This window comes from Monodelphis domestica, chromosome 3 (genome assembly GCF_027887165.1).
Source record: "Monodelphis domestica isolate mMonDom1 chromosome 3, mMonDom1.pri, whole genome shotgun sequence".
NCBI lineage: Eukaryota > Metazoa > Chordata > Mammalia > Didelphimorphia > Didelphidae > Monodelphis > Monodelphis domestica.
In genome coordinates, this window is record NC_077229.1 from 94,766,690 (window position 1) to 94,784,320 (window position 17,631).

Genomic DNA, 17,631 nt, shown 5'->3' on the forward strand with positions numbered 1-17,631 from the left:
ATTGACTCTTCACTTCCCCTTTCCCTTTAAAAAAAAAAACTGCTTTCTCTTCACTGTGACTTTAATCCCTTGACCCCTCAATTCTCTCCCAGGCCACCTCACTGCACTAGCTACTCTTCTTTTCCCCATCTTGACCCCTTGGTGGGCTGATTCAACTCTACACTGTCCTCCTCTCTTGAATCCCTAGCCCTCTTATATCACCAATTACATCTTGCCAAGTCTCAGCCCTGGATTACTCCCACCATTCACCACCTTCACTCCTATACACATGCTGAAGAACAAAGTGGAGAAAAATCATATAACCATTTTGACTGGGTCCACTATAAATTTGTTATACAACCTCAATTAGGTCCTCACTGCTGCAAGGCAATATATCTCCTTTATCGATTTACTATATTCTACTCTCTATGATGGCTCTTCCAAGCCTTTTCATGACTCCTCAAAACTCCCATGGCCCCCTTTCTCCTCAACCTCTCAATTGAGATTCTTGTCTCATGTTACAGAAAAAAAAATGAGACCATGTGCCATAATATGAGCTCCATCTTCTCTCCTCTTCCTCATCTTCTATAACTCAGAAGTCTTGTACTATTCTCTCCTTCACTTCATAATGAAATGGTCTTATTCCTTACCAAAGCTAATCCTTATTCAAGAGATCCCATTCCATCTCATTTCCTCCACCAGATTTCCCCTTTTGTCACCCTTTCTATCTTTTATTTTCAGTCTCTCCCTGTTTACTGGCTTGTTCTCTACTGCCTACAAATATGTTCATGTTGCCTCCATTCTCAAAAAACTCTCTCTTGTTCCTTTCATCCTTATTAACTATTACCCTATACTTCTTCTGCCCTTTGCAGCTAAACTCCTCAAAAAGGCTACCTACAAAAGATTCCTCCACCTTCTCTCCTCTAAAACCTTCTTCTTAATCTCTTACATTTTGGCTTCCAATTCCAAAATGAATAATGACCTCAGATGCAAGGGTCTTTTCTCAGTCCTCATTCTCCTTGGCCTCCCTCCCTGAAGCCCTTGACACTGCTGATCACATTCTGCTACTTGTAACTCTCTTCTCTCTAGGTTTTTAAGACATCATGCTCTTCTGTTTCTCCTACTACCCTTCTGACCACTCTTTATCTCTTTTGCTGGATCATCATTCAGATCACCATCTCTAATTTATAGTTGTACCTCAGAGTTCTATCCTAGGCCCTCATCTCTTCTACCTCTATACCACTTCACTTGATCTCATCAGCTCCCAGAGATTTAATTACCATCACTATACCAACAATTTTTAGATCTATCTTCCCTTCACCAATCTTTCTGCTGATCTCCAATCTCACATCTCCAACTGACTTTCAGACCTCTCAAACTTGATGTCTAGATCCCTTAAACATATAATATCCAAAACAGAATTCATCATTTCCTCCCACCTTCTACCTTCCCTATTACTTTAGAGGGCAACACTATCCTCCCAGTCGTTCAGGTTTACTACCTATGAGTCATCCTGGATTCCTCACTATCTTTCATCCCCCACATCCAACTTGTCATTCAATCATGAAAGTGATTTTCCTGAAACATGGGTCCAATCATGTCACTCCCATACTCCACAAACTCCAGTGGCTCCCTATTGCCTCCAGGATCAAATACAAAATGCTATGCTTGGCTTTCTCTTTTTTTTTTTTTTAACCCTTACCTTCTGTCTTAGAATCAATATTGATTCTAAGGCAAAAGAGCAGTAAGGGCTAGGCAATGGGGGTTAAGTGACTTGCCCAGGGTCACAGAGCTAGGAAGTGTCTGGGGTCAGATTTGAACCCAGGGCCTCCCATCTCTAGATGTAGCTCTCAATCCACTGAACTACCCAGATGCCCCCAGCACTTAGCATGATAAGTCCTTCATAACATAATGCCCTTCTGCCTTTCTAGTCTTCTTACACATTACTCCTCATCATGTACTCTTTGATCTAGTGGCACTGGCCTCCTGACAATTCCACTCCATTTCTCAGCTCCAGATATTTCCTCTGGCTATCTCCCATGCCTAGAATGCTCTCCCTCCTCAATTCTGCCTTTTGTCTTCCTTGGCTTCTTTCAAGTACCAATTAAAATCCTGTCATTTGCAGAAAGCTTTTCTCAACCCCTATTAATTCTAGTGCCTTCCATCTGTCAATTATGTCTTATTTATCCTTTTTTATAACCTGCTTTGTATATATTGGTTTACATGTTATATCCCCCATTAGATTATAAGCTTTTTGAGGGTAGGGACTGTCATTTGCCTCTTTTTGTATCCTCAGTGCTTAGCAAAGTGCCTGGTACATTAAGTACCTAACAGGCATTTAATAAATATTTTCTATCAACTGATTGAGCCAAAGGTATTTAAAGATGAAAGCAAAAGGATAATGAATTCTTTTTTCTCTCAGGACAATATGACCACCACCACACTTGGATTCTTAGCATTACAGGCCCAAAATGTACTTATAGAAGGGTTAGAAATGGCATCAAGGAGAATTTTTTAAAATAGTTGGATTGGATTAAATACATAGGAGATCCATGCTGGAAGTGGCACACATGAGGGTGTTGAAAGACTGATTTACAAGGAGGGAGAGATTCCAAGGGGGGGAGGAGGGGGAATGGTGTGGAAATCTGACCTTATTAATACCAACAAAGGCAATCAAAAGTACATTGACAACTACTAACTTACATTCTTGCCTTTTCATTTATATACACTTTGAGGGTCCCCTAAGGGAAGGAACTGTGTATCAGGCTTTCATAAGCCATATTCCATCACAGCTCACATCTTTACCATAACATAAATATCAGGAAAATATAGAAAATGTAAGAATCCAAACTGCTTCTTATTCACTGATTATGAAAAAAAGCATCTGATTCATCAGAACAAAATGCTTCCTTAAAAGTTTCTCTTCCTGTATGCAAAGCCTCTCATCCAAATATAAAAATTCTTCAAAATTCTTAGGTTTAAATAGTAGAGACAACCTTGTTCAACAGCACTGATGATAAACATCAGGAGACATAATTCAGGGATATGAATGCTTACCAAAGATGTTTGTCATTGTAATGGAGTTGGAATACTGTGAAGAATCAAAGTACAAGAAGGTTTATGAATTGAAAGTAAGGTCCTCCAAATGCTCCTCTTTACATGCTACATCAAGCTAGCTTCCATCAGGACCTGGAACACTACAGAGGCTCCTAGATCTGTAACAAACCAAAATAGTTTGGTCTGACTATTCACACAGTATGGACTAAATGGATGAAGAACAACTATTGCTCCATTAGATAGATAACCTATAAAGCATGCCCATCAGTGTGTTTATCCAGGAGACAGAATAAATGGAACAAGTTGGAGCCAGAATTGAATAAGAGGAAAAGAATAGGCAAGATCAGCTTCAGGTAATGGTATAACCTCACACTTCTCACAGGAATGAAAGCTCCTCTTTTTAATATATTCTGCTGACAGCATGATTTCAAGAAATAGAATACAACAGCTGCAAAACAATTACAAATGATTGCATTTACAACCAGAGGGCAATATGAAGAAGCAAATGGTAGGTATGAGGAGTCTGCAACATTTAACATTATAAGCTTCAAAGAATAGGCATAAAGGATGTCAGTGAAATGTGTAATAGGTGAAAAATAGGTGATCATATAGACAGGACAAGGTGAAGAACATGAATCAATAAGTTAACAAATGTTTATTAACATTACTATGTGCCTGGCACCGTGCTAAGTGCCAGGGACACAGAGAAAGGTAAAAGACAATTCCCACCCTTAAGGAACATCACATTTTAATGGAAGAGACAGCATAAAAAGGTGTCTATGTTACAAGATATATACAGGACAGCTAGGGAACACAGTAGATAGAGCACCAGGCCTAGGGTCAGGAGGACCTTAGCTCAAATCTGACCCCAGACACTTCCTAGCTGTGTGATCCTGGGCAAGTCACTAAACCCCAACTGCCTAGCCCTTACAGCTCTTCTGCCTTGGAATAAATACTTAGTGTCAATTCTAAGAAGAAGGTAAGAGTTTTTTACAAAACAAATTGAATGTAATCTCAGAAAGGGAACCAGAAAAAGCCTTGAAGATGGTAGTATTTGAACAGAGACTTGAAGCCAAACAGTGGAGATAAATAAGGAGGGAGAATATTTCAGGAATGAAGAACAGCCAAAGAAAAGGCATGGAGAGATAGAATGTGCAGGAAGATCAGAGACTAATGTGGCTGGTTTGTAGACTATGTGGAAGGGGTTAACGTGTAAGGAGTTTGGAAAAATAGGAAGGATGTGGCTTGTGAAGGTTTTCACAAGCCAAATCGGATTTTATAGGTGATCCAGGAGGTAAAAGGAGCCATTGGAATTTACCTGGCAGCAGGGTAACATGGTCAGACCTATACTGGAGCTTATATGAAAGATGTGAAGGTAGAATTGACAGGACTTGTCAAAAGACTATATACAGGGAAGAGGATGAATGAGAATGAGGAGTCAAGGATGAAACCTAAAAAGTGAGCTTCACTGATAGAAAATAGTAGTACCCTCAATGGTAATAGGAAGATACATACTTCCTAGATGGTGACCCTTGCAAGGAGAGTCACTTAACTCCAGTTGCCTAGCCTTTACCACTCTTCTGCCTTGGAACTGATACCCATATCGATTCTAAGACAGAAGATAAGGATTATTTTTTTAATAGTGATAGAAAAGTTCTGAAGAGGGGAGTTTGGGGCAAGGGAGAAATATGAGTTCATTTTTGGACATAAGTTTAATATATCTACATGACAACCAGCTCTAGATGTCCAATAGGAAGGTGGACTTGTGAGGCTTGAAGTCAGGGGAGAGGTTCAGCCTGTATCAATAGATCTAAGAATCATATGTATAGAGACTAATCCCTTGAGATCCTTGTGATGTTAAGAGAAATCAAGGAAGGGTTCCAGTATATGTATAAATTTCTAGAAGGACATGGACAAGAATAACATAAACAGGATAGGCATGGATCAGCTGTTTTATGCATCAATAAATGGAATATCCAAATGGCTGAAATCACCAATCCATTTCAGTATTTAAGTTTTTGGGTTCTTACTCTGATTTCCCATTATAGATATAATACAAATTGCACAAGAGAAACTCACCACAAAATCCTGTAGATTCCTAATTGGTTAAGAATGAGCCTGGAAATGTGCCAGAGTAGCCAGATGGCCAATACCAATTCCCAATCGATACCTTAAATTCAGAGATTCTCTTCTAGGGCTTGAGGGAAGGGTGACAAAAGTCACTATGGAGGTTCCAATATGGAGAGGATCATGGGTCCAATTAAGTCTATGAAGCTCTAGATAGATGGAACAATTTAGAAGTTTAAGTGTCCCTTACCTGGTGTAAGGATAATTTTAGCTTTGTGATTTAATTCTAAATAATTGGTCACCAGGGATGATTCCCAAATAATAAAATACCCAAGTCAGCTGGGAATTATGGAGATTTTAGTTAATATAGAGAGAAGGGATTAAGGAAAGAAGAGAGAGAGAGAGAGAGAGAGAGAGAGAGAGAGAGAGAGAGAGAGAGAGAGAGAGAGAGAGAGAGAGAGAGAGAATTAATTTAAACTGCTCTGGCTCAGACTGAGCCAGGCAGTAGTTAAAGGCCTTGGCCAAAGTGACCACTCTGAGCATAAGAGAAAGGGAGTCAGTCTTATCACTCACCACAAGACCATCTCCAAGCTGGGTTCCAGTCCTCCACTGAACTCAGTCTCCTGAACTGAGTTCAGAATTCTCCTGAACTGACTTTTAGCCTCCTTTTAAAGAGAATTTTCTCTTATGTCACCTCCCCTAAATTTTTTTTAATTTTATAGCATTTTATTTGATCATTTCCATGCATTTTTCATTAAAGACAAAGATCATTTTCTTTTCCTCCCTCCCACCCCCCGTGGCCGACGCGTGATTCCACTGGTATCATATGTGTTCTTGACTTGAACCCATTGCCATGTTGTTAGGATTTGCATCAGAGTGTTCGCTCAGAGTCTTTCCTCTGTTATGTCCCCTCAGCCATTGTAGTCAGGCAGTTGCTTTTCCTCCGTGTTTCTACTCCCTCAGTTTGTCCTCTGCTTATGGATAGTGTTTTTTTCTCCTTGATCCCTGCAGATTGTGCAGGGACATTACACTGCCACTAATGGAGAAGTCCATTACATTCGATTATACCACAGTGTGTTTGTCTCTGTGTACAATGTTCTCCTGGTTCTGCTCCTCTCCCTCTGCATCACTTCCTGGAGGTCGTTCCAGTCTCCATGGAACTCCTCCACTTTATTATTCCTTTTTGCACAATAATATTCCATCACCAACATACACCACAATTTGTTCAGCTATTCCCCAACTGATGGGCATCCCCTCGTTCTCCAATCCTCGGCCACCACAAAGAGCGCAGCTATGAACATTTTTGTACAAGTCTTTTTGTCCCTTATCTCCTTGACTTCCCCTAAATTTTTACATCTACCAATCACAGTAGATGCTTTATCCAGGACCACCCATTCTTTAGTTCTCACCTTCTCTGGTTAAATTATATCTTCTGAGTACTTCACATTTCTTTGTTAAGCTTGCCTTTTGTGAGTTACTTGACCTTTTTGTGATTAATTTAACCTTTATAGGTACTTAACACCTTTTTGTATTAGATCTAAAAATAGACTTAGCTTAAGATTCTAGCTTTTCTATAAGGTATGAGTTAAGTACCTTCATTGTTCAATCAGGAGTTTACAACTTTATCTTCCCCTAAAGTATGTCTAAGTATGGGTGGAGTAATGTAAAGTTCCCAAGACATTTCTGATTCTTGTTAGACCAAGTATCTCCATTGTTACAATAAGGAAATAGCTAAATCAAATCTTCTAAAGTACAGTCTGAGTAGTTTTTAAGATTCACACTGGGACTATACTCTTATTCCTTCATCTGAAGTCTTTAAGTGAAGGATGGATGACTACTTCTTTGAGAATGATACAGAAAGGATTATTTTTAAGTTAGAAATTAGGGGGCAGCTGGGTGGCTCAGTGGATTGAGAGTCAGGCCTTGAGATGGGAGGTCCTAGGTTCAAGTCTGACCTCAGCCACTTCCTTGCTACCCTGACCCCCATTGCCTAGCCCTTACCACTCTTCTGCTGTGGAACCAATTCACAGTATTGATTCCAAGACAGAAGGTAAGGATTAAAAATAAAAAAGAAATTAGGCGTGATAGATCTTTGAATCCAAAAAAACAAGCAGGGTCATCAGGGACTAAGGAAGATAAAGATATTCATTTGAGTTGGGGGCAGAAGGAAGGGGGGAGGTTGTTCAGATATCATGGAAAGTTTAACAGTGAAAAAAGTGAAAATCCTAATGCCAAAGGTAATATCTTCCCTTGGATCAGCTCCAAAAAATAAACGGAATCTCCAGGAAGCTGACTCAAATCCACAATGCCTAAGGCCCAGAACAGTATCTTTTAGAGGCACATTTGCCCATTCCCAATGTTACAGAGACTGATAGTTACTGAAGTGCTTCCTCCCCTATCGTTTGTGACAAGCTGCCCAATACAGCACTGTCAGTTGTGAGAGTTGATAAGTCACCACCCCTACCTATTTCACAGACATGTGAGCATCTCTCTTTTGGCTGGCTGCTGACCCCTTCATACTGCTTAGGTAAAGAGAGACTTTACTAGGGCTATCCTGAGATGGAATAATGTTGTTCAGCCAAAAGAAAAGGTTTCAAGTATTGAATCCCAATAGGAGAAAGTCTTGAGTATCAGGCAGGGTACCTCCATGTATCTTTCCACTGGATACAATTTCTAAGATATTCTACCCTTGGGAAAATCTCTCTGGCCTAAACATCTAGAGTTATGAGGAACTTTAGAGATCTTCTAGTATTCCTTCTTCCTCATTGCTGAGATCAATAAGTTGCCAAGTCCTAGCATTTTTACCTCCTTAATCTCTGATTCATCATCTCCTTTCTCCTCCTGCTGAAAAGGGCTATGATTCAGGTTTTCATTACTTCTTAATCTTAACTGTAGGGGTATTTAGCCAGTCTTCCTGCCTCCAGATTCTTTCTTCTCCATTCATGCCATTGCCAAAGCAATCTTTACAATGAACAGAGCTGGTCATACCACTCAAAAAATTGTCCCTTTCCAAAAATCTTCAATATGATAGCTATCCATTGTTTATTGGATAAAATAAAAACTCTCAAAGCCTATTTGTATAGCCTTATTGAAATAACCCTCCATCACCATCACTCACCCACTCCATCAAAATGGACAAATTTTGCCACCTTCTCTATGATGCCTTTCTCCCCACATTACCACTAAAAGTGCTCTCTCCCTCCCTCCCTGAGTCACATATGCAACTGTTTGATGGAGCCAGTACTGTTTATCATATTCTAATATATCTTATGTATATAGGCCTCATCCCTCAATTAGTTAGTTGCCTTAAGGGCAAGGACCATGTTGTTTTTGTCTCTTTAATCCTGTTTCCTAATCTAAAAAATAAGATAATTTCTAAGAGCATTTCCAACTTTATATCATGCTTGCATGATCTTGGTAAGCCCAGAACCTAGCAGGGTGCCTCATATAAAATATCTACCGAAATGAGTTGAAGTATTCTAAAGAAAAAGATTGCCTTTTATGAACTCTAATAGACCTGTAGTCAAAAGTGAATTATTCTGATTTTTGAGATGATGGGAACATTTCCAGCATATTCACTGGGAGATTTATAGGTCAACATGGCCAACCATCACATAGGATGTGAAGGAATGAATGGATTACAGTTTGCACTGGTGAACAAACTATTCTCCATCCCCACTAATGAGACCATGAATTCATAAGAGGCAAAGTAAGAGAGAACTGTATCTGTTTTACATTTTTATTTTCTCAAGGAGGAAGGGAAGCTATACATCAAGTGATAATAAGGGTGGAGAACCAAATAGGGATAGAGTAGGGTGGGGAGAAGAGGAAAAGTTTTGCCATTATTATTTTGGCCCAAGTGGGCCAAATTAGACCTAAGGAACTCTTAAAACAGAAAAGTTTAGGAAATGTAAGTACTACCTAGTCTGGGTTTACATAGATTATATAAATTTCTAGTTATCTTACCCTGCTATATAATTTCTGAATCTATATTCTCTTTTCCTTTATAAATATGCCATAGGAAACACTCTTATAATCTGCATTATTAAGGAGTTAGGTTATGTGGGAGTATACTGGAAACAGTCACCAAAGCTGGAAAGAGGGAACACTGTCTGGATAGTCCAGAGTTGTATCTAAATAGTGTAGAGGCTCCATTTATAACTATCCAACACTTTTTGATACTCTTCTCATATGAAAATGTCTCTTCTGGGTAGTCAGACTCCATCTTCCACCTCTATATAAGGATATAAGGAAAAGGAAATATACTCAAAAAAGTACTGCATTTAGAATCAGAAGACCTGGGTTTGAATCTTGGATCTAACTTTAGCTGTGTAGTCTTAGGCAAGTCATTTTCCCTCCTTAGGCCTCAGTTTAATTATCTGTAAAATGATGGAGTTGGATTAGATGATCTTTAAGGCCTCTTCTGACTCAACTCCATGAACCACTAAAGAGTAAAAAGTAATTAGGACAAAGTTATGGCAGTTCTCTGAGCCTGGGGAAGGGAGCAGGTACAGAGACCAAGAAAGGTCAAAGGACATGTTAATTTAACTAAAGGGATTCATGATCAGGAGTTTTAAAAAATGATGAAATGTAAAATCTCTGGTCCAAAGGTGAGGTCTCTTTGATTCCAAGAGTAACTATTACCTCAGGAAATAAATTGATATCCACAATACCTAAGAGAGTCAGGACAATTCTCAGCTGTATATAAAGAATTTTTTTCTTCTTCCTCTGCTTTCCCTACAGCTTATCAAAAACATGACATGAGAGATCTGGTTAGCTTCTTCCTCCTAATTTCTATGCTTTCTGACTGAACTGAGACCATGAGGAACAAATCTTCATTTAATTGCTACAATTTCCTGTTAGGGTCTTAAAAACTGACTCCCTACCCCTATTCCCATCTCCATTATAAGATTCCTGACCTCATTCAAATGGAACCTGTTACTGAGGCCTTATGTCTTCAGGGAAACTAATGGTTTTAGACCTCAGTCTGACTTCACCACAGTGATGTCTGAGGACCCACAATGAATTGCTGGCTATGAAAAGCTGGAAAGGGCCTCAAGAAATCCTCTAGCACCCCACCCCCACCCCAAGATGGCAGAATAGTAGAAAGCAGTACAGCAAACTCTCTCCAAAACTTTCCCAAACAGATCTAGAAAATGTACTATCTAAGCAGGTCTAGAAAATGATGGGGAAATCTAAGAAAAAGTCAAAGTGAGCCATTTTCCAGTGCAGATTGGTATTGATAAACAGAGAGGTCTGTGGTCATTGGGGACCAGGTCTGGCCAAGAGCATACCACCAAGCCAACACCCAAGGAGAGACTACATAGGGCAAGAAGAGGTCTCAGACCCATACTGGGCAGCATGATATGTATAGGTGTTAACTTTCAGCTTTGTCACCCACTATCCAGTTCCAGAATGGACTGAGGAGACCTGTGCCTAATGGTAGTATTCATAGGTGCGGTGCAGTGGAAAGTCCAGGCTGTGTACTGAAACAGAAATAAGTTCAGAAGCAAGCAGTAGCTCTGTGGTTAGATCCCAAGATACAGCTTCTATGCCTGTCTGAAACCTACAGAGGAATGAAAGTAGGATTTCAGTCCAAATGGGAGCCTAAAATTTTGTGACTGAACCAGTATAATTTCCTAAATGGCCTATAGTAGTTGAGCCTATAGAGCAGTCTATTGTTCCTCAGACCCAAAAGCAGGTCAAGAATTTGCATTGATCAGAGCTGGGGGCAGCAATCAGATTTTGCCTTAAACCACACTACTTTGGGAGCACTGAAACCTTAAAAATCCCCAGCCTGAGTTTCCCTGATGGAATAACACAGCACTCACTACCTCAAAGCAGCAATAGGACTGGGCCAGACCTTCTTTCCAGAAGGATGAAGAGTCCAACCTTAATGTCACATCCAAAGGCAGGAAGTAGGCTGGAAGCATGAGCAAATAAAAACAGATTCCATCCCCCCCCCAAATATGGTAATAGTGAAAAAGAGGGATGGGAAGAAATAGAAAAGAATATTAGGGAAGAAACAGAAAAGAGTATTAGGGAGAAATTATCTTACATAATTAGAGTGGAAAACATAGATAATTATTCAAACAAAGAGGAGGGAGTGAAGGGCAATGGCTAATAACTGAAACTTCCTCTCATATGAACTGGCCTAAGAAGAGAATACATATAAAACAATACACCATACATGTACACAAAGAACTAGTTACAGAAATGTATTTCCCTCAATAGAGAACTAAAAGGGAAAGGCAGAAAGGGGGAATTAAAGGGTAATGGGCAATGTGAAGATTTATTTTGCTTAATCACACATCTTCATAATAAGGTTTTTGTTATTGTTATCTTAGTCTCAATTGGAGGAGGTGGAAGGGAGAAAAGGCATATTTTTGCTGACTAAAAAAAATCTTAAAAATTAAAAAAAGGAAACTTTCTTATGTAAGAGTTCTTAACCTGGGGTTTGTTTTTTTTCAATATTTTAAAAGTTTATTTCAATATAATTAGTTTACTTTGTAATATCATACGCTATATTTATGAACATTATTTTGAAAGATGGTCCATAGGTCACATCAGAGTTCTGGGACAGATCTGACTCAGGCCAGTCTCATATTGTCGATTGCATCAAAATGAGGTATTTGTAGGTTACTCAACAGTTAAAAAAATATTTGGTTAGACATAAGAGGAAGGTATTCACCAAAACCCTGGGAACACCTCAAGTTATTCAGCTGAGCAAAGCTCTCTTGCCGGAGTCATCCATTATGATTCACCAGCCCAACATTATAGATGACACCTGGAGTTCTTCTCCACCCCTTGATGTTCTGTACCCAGGTGACAAGGAAGTGATATCAACAACTAAAACTTTTATTTTGTTTATTATTATTAAACTTGTTTTATTTATTATTATTTTATTGAACCATCCACATTATGAGGGTGGTCTCAATACCTTTTGAGAAAAAACTAGCCTAACTTGTTGGGGGTCAAGGGTTAAGACATTACAAGTATTATAATCAGACTTCCAAAGAGGTCCACAACACAAAAAGAATTAAGGACTTCTATTCACTCTAATCCAACCTTCTCATTTTATGGAGAGGGAAAATGAAGACCAGAGCAGTTAAGAAATAGGCCCAAGTTCATATATTCAGTTAGTAAACTAGATAAAAAAAAAAGCAGCAAGGTATAATGGAAAAAGCTCTAGTCTTCAAATGGTTCTATTCATGGTTCTGACACTTCCTAGCTATGTCACTATGGGCAAGTCATTTCCCCTCTTCTGAACTTGTTTCTTCATCTGAAAAATAAAGATATTTGTATTGCCCACTTCACAAGGGTTGCAAGGAGAGTCAGTCAATAAACATTAAGCACTTACTATGTGCCAGACTGCACTTTGCTAAGCACCGGGGATTCAAAAAGAGGCAAAAGATAGTCTCTGCCCTCTAGGGGCTTGCAGTCTAATGGGGTAGACAACATGCAAACAAATATGTATAACAATCTATATATAGGAATATAGGAAGTAATTTATAAATGGGAAATAATTTAAAGAGGGAAGCACAAGAATTAAGAAGGACTGGCAAAACTGCTGGGTCTGTACCCCAAAGAGATAATGGACACAAAGACATGTACAAAAATATTCATAGCTGCGCTCTTTGTGGTGGCCCAAAACTGGAAAACGAGGGGATGCCCATCAATTGGGGAATGGCTGAACAAACTGTGGTATATGTTGGTGATGGAATACTATTGTGCTCAAAGGAATAATAAAGTGGAGAAGTTCCATGGAGACTGGAACAACCTCCAGGAAGTGATGCAGAGCGAGAGGAGCAGAACCAGGAGAACATTGTACACAGAGACTAATACACTGTGGTATAATCGAACGTAATGGACTTCTCCATTAGGGGCGGTGTAATGTCCCTGAACAACTTTCAGGGATCCAGGAGAAAAAAAAACACCATTCATAAGCAAAGGATAAACTATGGGAGTGGAAACACCGAGAAAAAGCAACTGCCTGAATACAGAGGTTGAGGGGACATGACAGAGGATAGACTTTAAATGAACACTCTAATGCAAATACTATCAACAAAGCAATGGGTTCAAATCAAGAAAACATCTAATGCCCAGTGGACTTACGCGTCGGCTATGGGGGGTGGGGGGGAGGAAAAGAAAATGATCTATGTCTTTAACGAATAATGCTTGGAAATGATCAAATAAAATATATTAAAATGAAAAAAAAAAAACATTACCCGGCAAGATATGGAAGGTTATGGACAATGTCATCTAACAAAATAGTGAAAATTGATTAAATTGTAACTGAGCCTATAGAGAACTTGGCATGAGACAGAGGAGCCAGATAGATCATCCTGAGAGTAGTTACAGATGGAATTAGAAGGAGTGCAATAAACAGATGTGACAAAAGAACAAAAAAAAAAAAAGAAGGACTGGCAAAGACTTTCTGTACAAGATTTTAGGAAGAAGCCAGGGAAGTCAATAGGTAGAGATGAGGAAGGACAGCCTCAGAAAAATGCCTGGAGAAGAGAAATGGAATGTGGTTTTGGGAAAAGCCAGGAGGCCTGTGCCACTAGAACACAGAGTGTAACAGAGAGAAAGATGTAAGAACCCAAGAACTGAAGGAGGAGATTCATTATGAAAAAGCTTTGAATGCCAGAGAACTTTGTATTTGATCCTGAAGGTAATAAATAGGGAGACACTGGAGTATACTGAATAGTGGGATGACATGGTTGGAATAGCACATTAAGAAAATGATTTGGGTGACCAAATGGAGAATAGATTGGAGTAGGAAGAGATTTGAGGAAGGCAGATCCTCTATTAGACTAATGCCACATTCCAGGCATGAAGTGATAAAGGTCTACACCTAAATGGGGGCATTGTTAGGGGAGAAAACAAGGTATATTAAGAGAGATTAGGAAGGCAAAATAAACAAGTCTCATCAACAGATTGAATGTGCAGGGATAGGATGATAGTGAAGAATCCAGAATAACTCCTAGGTTGTTGGGCTGGGAGACTGGTGGTGCCTTTGACAATAATAGAGAATGTGGTGGGAGAAAATTTAGAGGGAAAGAAAATAAGTTTAGTTTTGGACATGTTGACTTTAAGATATCTATTAGAGGGGCAGTGAAGTGGCTCAGTGTATAGAGAGCCCAGACTAGAGATGGAAGGTCCTGATGTAAAGTGAAGTGAGAAAAACCAGGAGAACATTGTGCACAGTAACAGCAATATTGTAATGATGATTATCTGAAAAAGACTTGACTCCTCAGATCAATACAATGATCCAAGGCAATTTCAAAGCTCATGATGAAAAAATGCTATCTACCTCCAGAGAGAGAATATGAACTCTGAGCACAAATTGAAGTATAATTTTCTCAACTTTTTCTTGCTTTAAAAAAAGTAGCTAATATGAAAATGTTTTGCATGATTAAAAATGTTTTAAGATTAAAAAAAAAAAGAAGATAAAGTGATTGAGTGGGAACCATAGGGAGGGAAATCTATTGTAGTAGGGATGGAAGAGGATCACTTGTTCAGGTGGAGGGGCTGGCCTTGGTAAAGATTAAGGCCATTCTAAGGATCTGACAGGGAAGGAGAGAAGATAGTAACAAAAGATATTTGAGTGATAGGAAATGAGCAAAGGGAGAGAAGATATTCAAGGTAAATGGTCTCAATTTTTTTTTGTAAAATATGAGGCAAGGATCTCAGCTGAGAGAGGAAGGGGAGGGAGAGCCATGGAATGTGTGAGGAGAAATGAAAAACTTTTGAAGAGACACCGTAAAGAATGGAATAATGAATTGATAAAGGAGGCATATAAAGATTGCCTAGCAGCAGCGAGGATCTAGTTGAGGTTGTTTAACAGAACTTTGTAGTAGACAATGGTTATCTAATTATAAAGCCTAGAGATTTACAAAGCTTAAATTTCTTTAGAATTGTAAGCAATTATTATCCCAATTCTATTACTTATTTATGTGACTTTAGTCAAGATATTTCCCCTTTCAGGCCTCCAATATCCATAATCTATAAAATGAGAAGTTTGTTACAGCTAATCTTTCCCGTTGAATTATCTCCTCCCCTTCAAATGTTCTATAGAACTCTGAATTTTTCTTTGCCCCATTTCATTCTAGATTACAATTTCTATTCTATCCCATCCTTACTTCTTTATGAACCATAAGTGATTTAAGGGCAGAGACCCAATTTTTTTTAACTTAATATTTCAAGCATCTAGTATATTTAAAGTACTTCAAATATTTTTCATCTTTGCCTTCCTTTCATGTACCTTTCACATATTAGGCCTTGTTAGCTGACATTTGTATAATGATTTAAAATGAGAACACTTTACATATATTAACACTTGACTTATTCCTTCATTCAAAAATTTGTTAAACACAGGCACAACTGCTCTGTGAGGAAGTGAGGTAAATACTCTATTATTACCCCATTTTATAGATGAGGAAAGTAAGCACATAAAGTATTAAGTGATAGGCAGTTTATGTATCAGAGATAGGATTAGAACTAAGTTGTTGGGGACAGCTAGGTGGGTCAGGCATAGAGAAAGGATGTCCTGAGTTAAAATGTGGCCTCAGACACTTCCTAGCTGTGTGATCCTGGGCAAGTCACTTAACCCCCATTGTAGAGCCCTTACTGCTCTTCTGCTTTAGAACCAATACATATATTGATTATAAGATGGAAGGTAAGGGGTTTTTTTAATTGAGTTCTTAAGTGTCTCAAAGTCTATACTATTTCATTCATTCAATAGGCATCTACTAAGTGCCTGCTATGTGGCAGAAACCCACGCTAAGGCTCCAAGGTCTAGGCTCTGAATCTTTGTATCCTTAGCCTACTATATACACCAGGGTCCTCTACTAGTCTCCACTGGTATTCTTAGCATAATGAAGAGCCTAGCACTGCATCTGGCACATAGCAGGCACTTAAATACTAGCTGACTAAGGATACAAAGATTCAAGGCTTTCAATAAGTTTTCATTCTTTTGAGCAGAAACAATTCATATGCAGATTAATACAAAATATATACAAAGTAAAGGGGGGGGTGTTAACTAGGGAGGGCTGCTGATAAAACTAGGCTTCCTCTAAGAAGTAGCACCTTAATGGAGGCTAAGGAATTTCAAAGGTGGATGTGAGAGAGAACATTTCAAATTTAAGGGGCAACCTGTGTCATGCTGAGGGGAGAAAATCACTTTTGAATCTGTGTGGTGGATGAATTGGAGGAGTGACTTGAGAATTAGGAAGCTATAGTAGTAGTCCAGAAAAGAGGTGATGAGTTTTTAAACTAGGATAGTGGCCTTTGAAGGAAACTGATGGGAGAGATTATAGAGGCAAACTCCAGAATCGAGATTTGAGGAGTGATTTGTAGATTTGGCAACTGATGGCCCATGGAAAGTAAGAGGGAAGAAGAATACTCTTAGGTTTCTTACCCAAGTGACTAGGAAAATAGTGGTACCCTTTACATGAAAGAGTTTGTGAAGTTGGGAGATTTGAAGGGAAAATTATAAGAGCAGGTTTTGGCACGCTGAGGTAGAGATCCTTACAAGACATCTTTTGTCTATGTTAAGTTAGCAAAATTTGGCCTGGTATTCAAAATGCTTGTTAAATTTGGTAAATCTCCTATGGGATGCAGAGCAAAGAGCCCTGCTCTCCCTGCTTCGTTCCAATTCCTGCTTTTGCCATTTACTTCCTGTGTGAATTTGACAGAGCTGGTTAAATTTTCTGGGCGTGTCTTCACCTATAAAATGAGGGTGTTGGGCTGAAGTCCTTCTAAAGCCTCTTCCAGCTCTCAGTCTATAGTCGAATGAGGAAGGGCACAGTGGGCATTACCGCCTGCCTAGGAGGGTCTGGGCTGGGTTCCCGTTTCCATCTCTTAACTACCAGTGTGACCTTGGGCCAGTCATTGGGCCTCAGCTTCCTCCCTTTGTACCATCGGCATGGGAGTTCGAAGGCCTGGGCTGGGTTCCCGTTTCCGTCTCTAACTACCAGTGTGACCTTGGCCTAGTCACTGGGCCTCTTCGGGCCTCAGCTTCCTCCTCTCGTGAACCAAGGGGTAGGACTAAATGACCTCTATAAGGTTCTTGCAGCTCTAGTACCAAGGCCTTCGGAGGCTTCCGTGGGCCGCCTCCGACTGCGGTCTGGGATAGGGTGGAGCTCACGGGGAAGGTCAGGGTCATCCGACTTCTCCACCTCAGCTATGAGGAAGGGGGCAACGGGGGGGGGGGGGGGGGGGAAAGGGGGAAGAGAAGCGCCAACCACCACCAGAGGCGGCATCGGGGTGGTACCGCCGCTTCCGTACACTATAGGTTCTCTTTCCGCTTACTCCCGTGCCAGGACTGGCTTAACCAATCGCCTCTGGGCACAGCGCTCCCACCACCCATCCCTTCAAACCTCCGCCCTCCCATCCCAAGTCAATCACTACGGGGGCTCGCAGAGCCCGTACCAGTGTTCCGCTAGCGCCTCGCGCCCCCGCTCGGCGGTTAGCGGCTCTACTTCCCGCCCACCCCAGCTTCCAGCGCTCCCCGAAGGGAAAAAA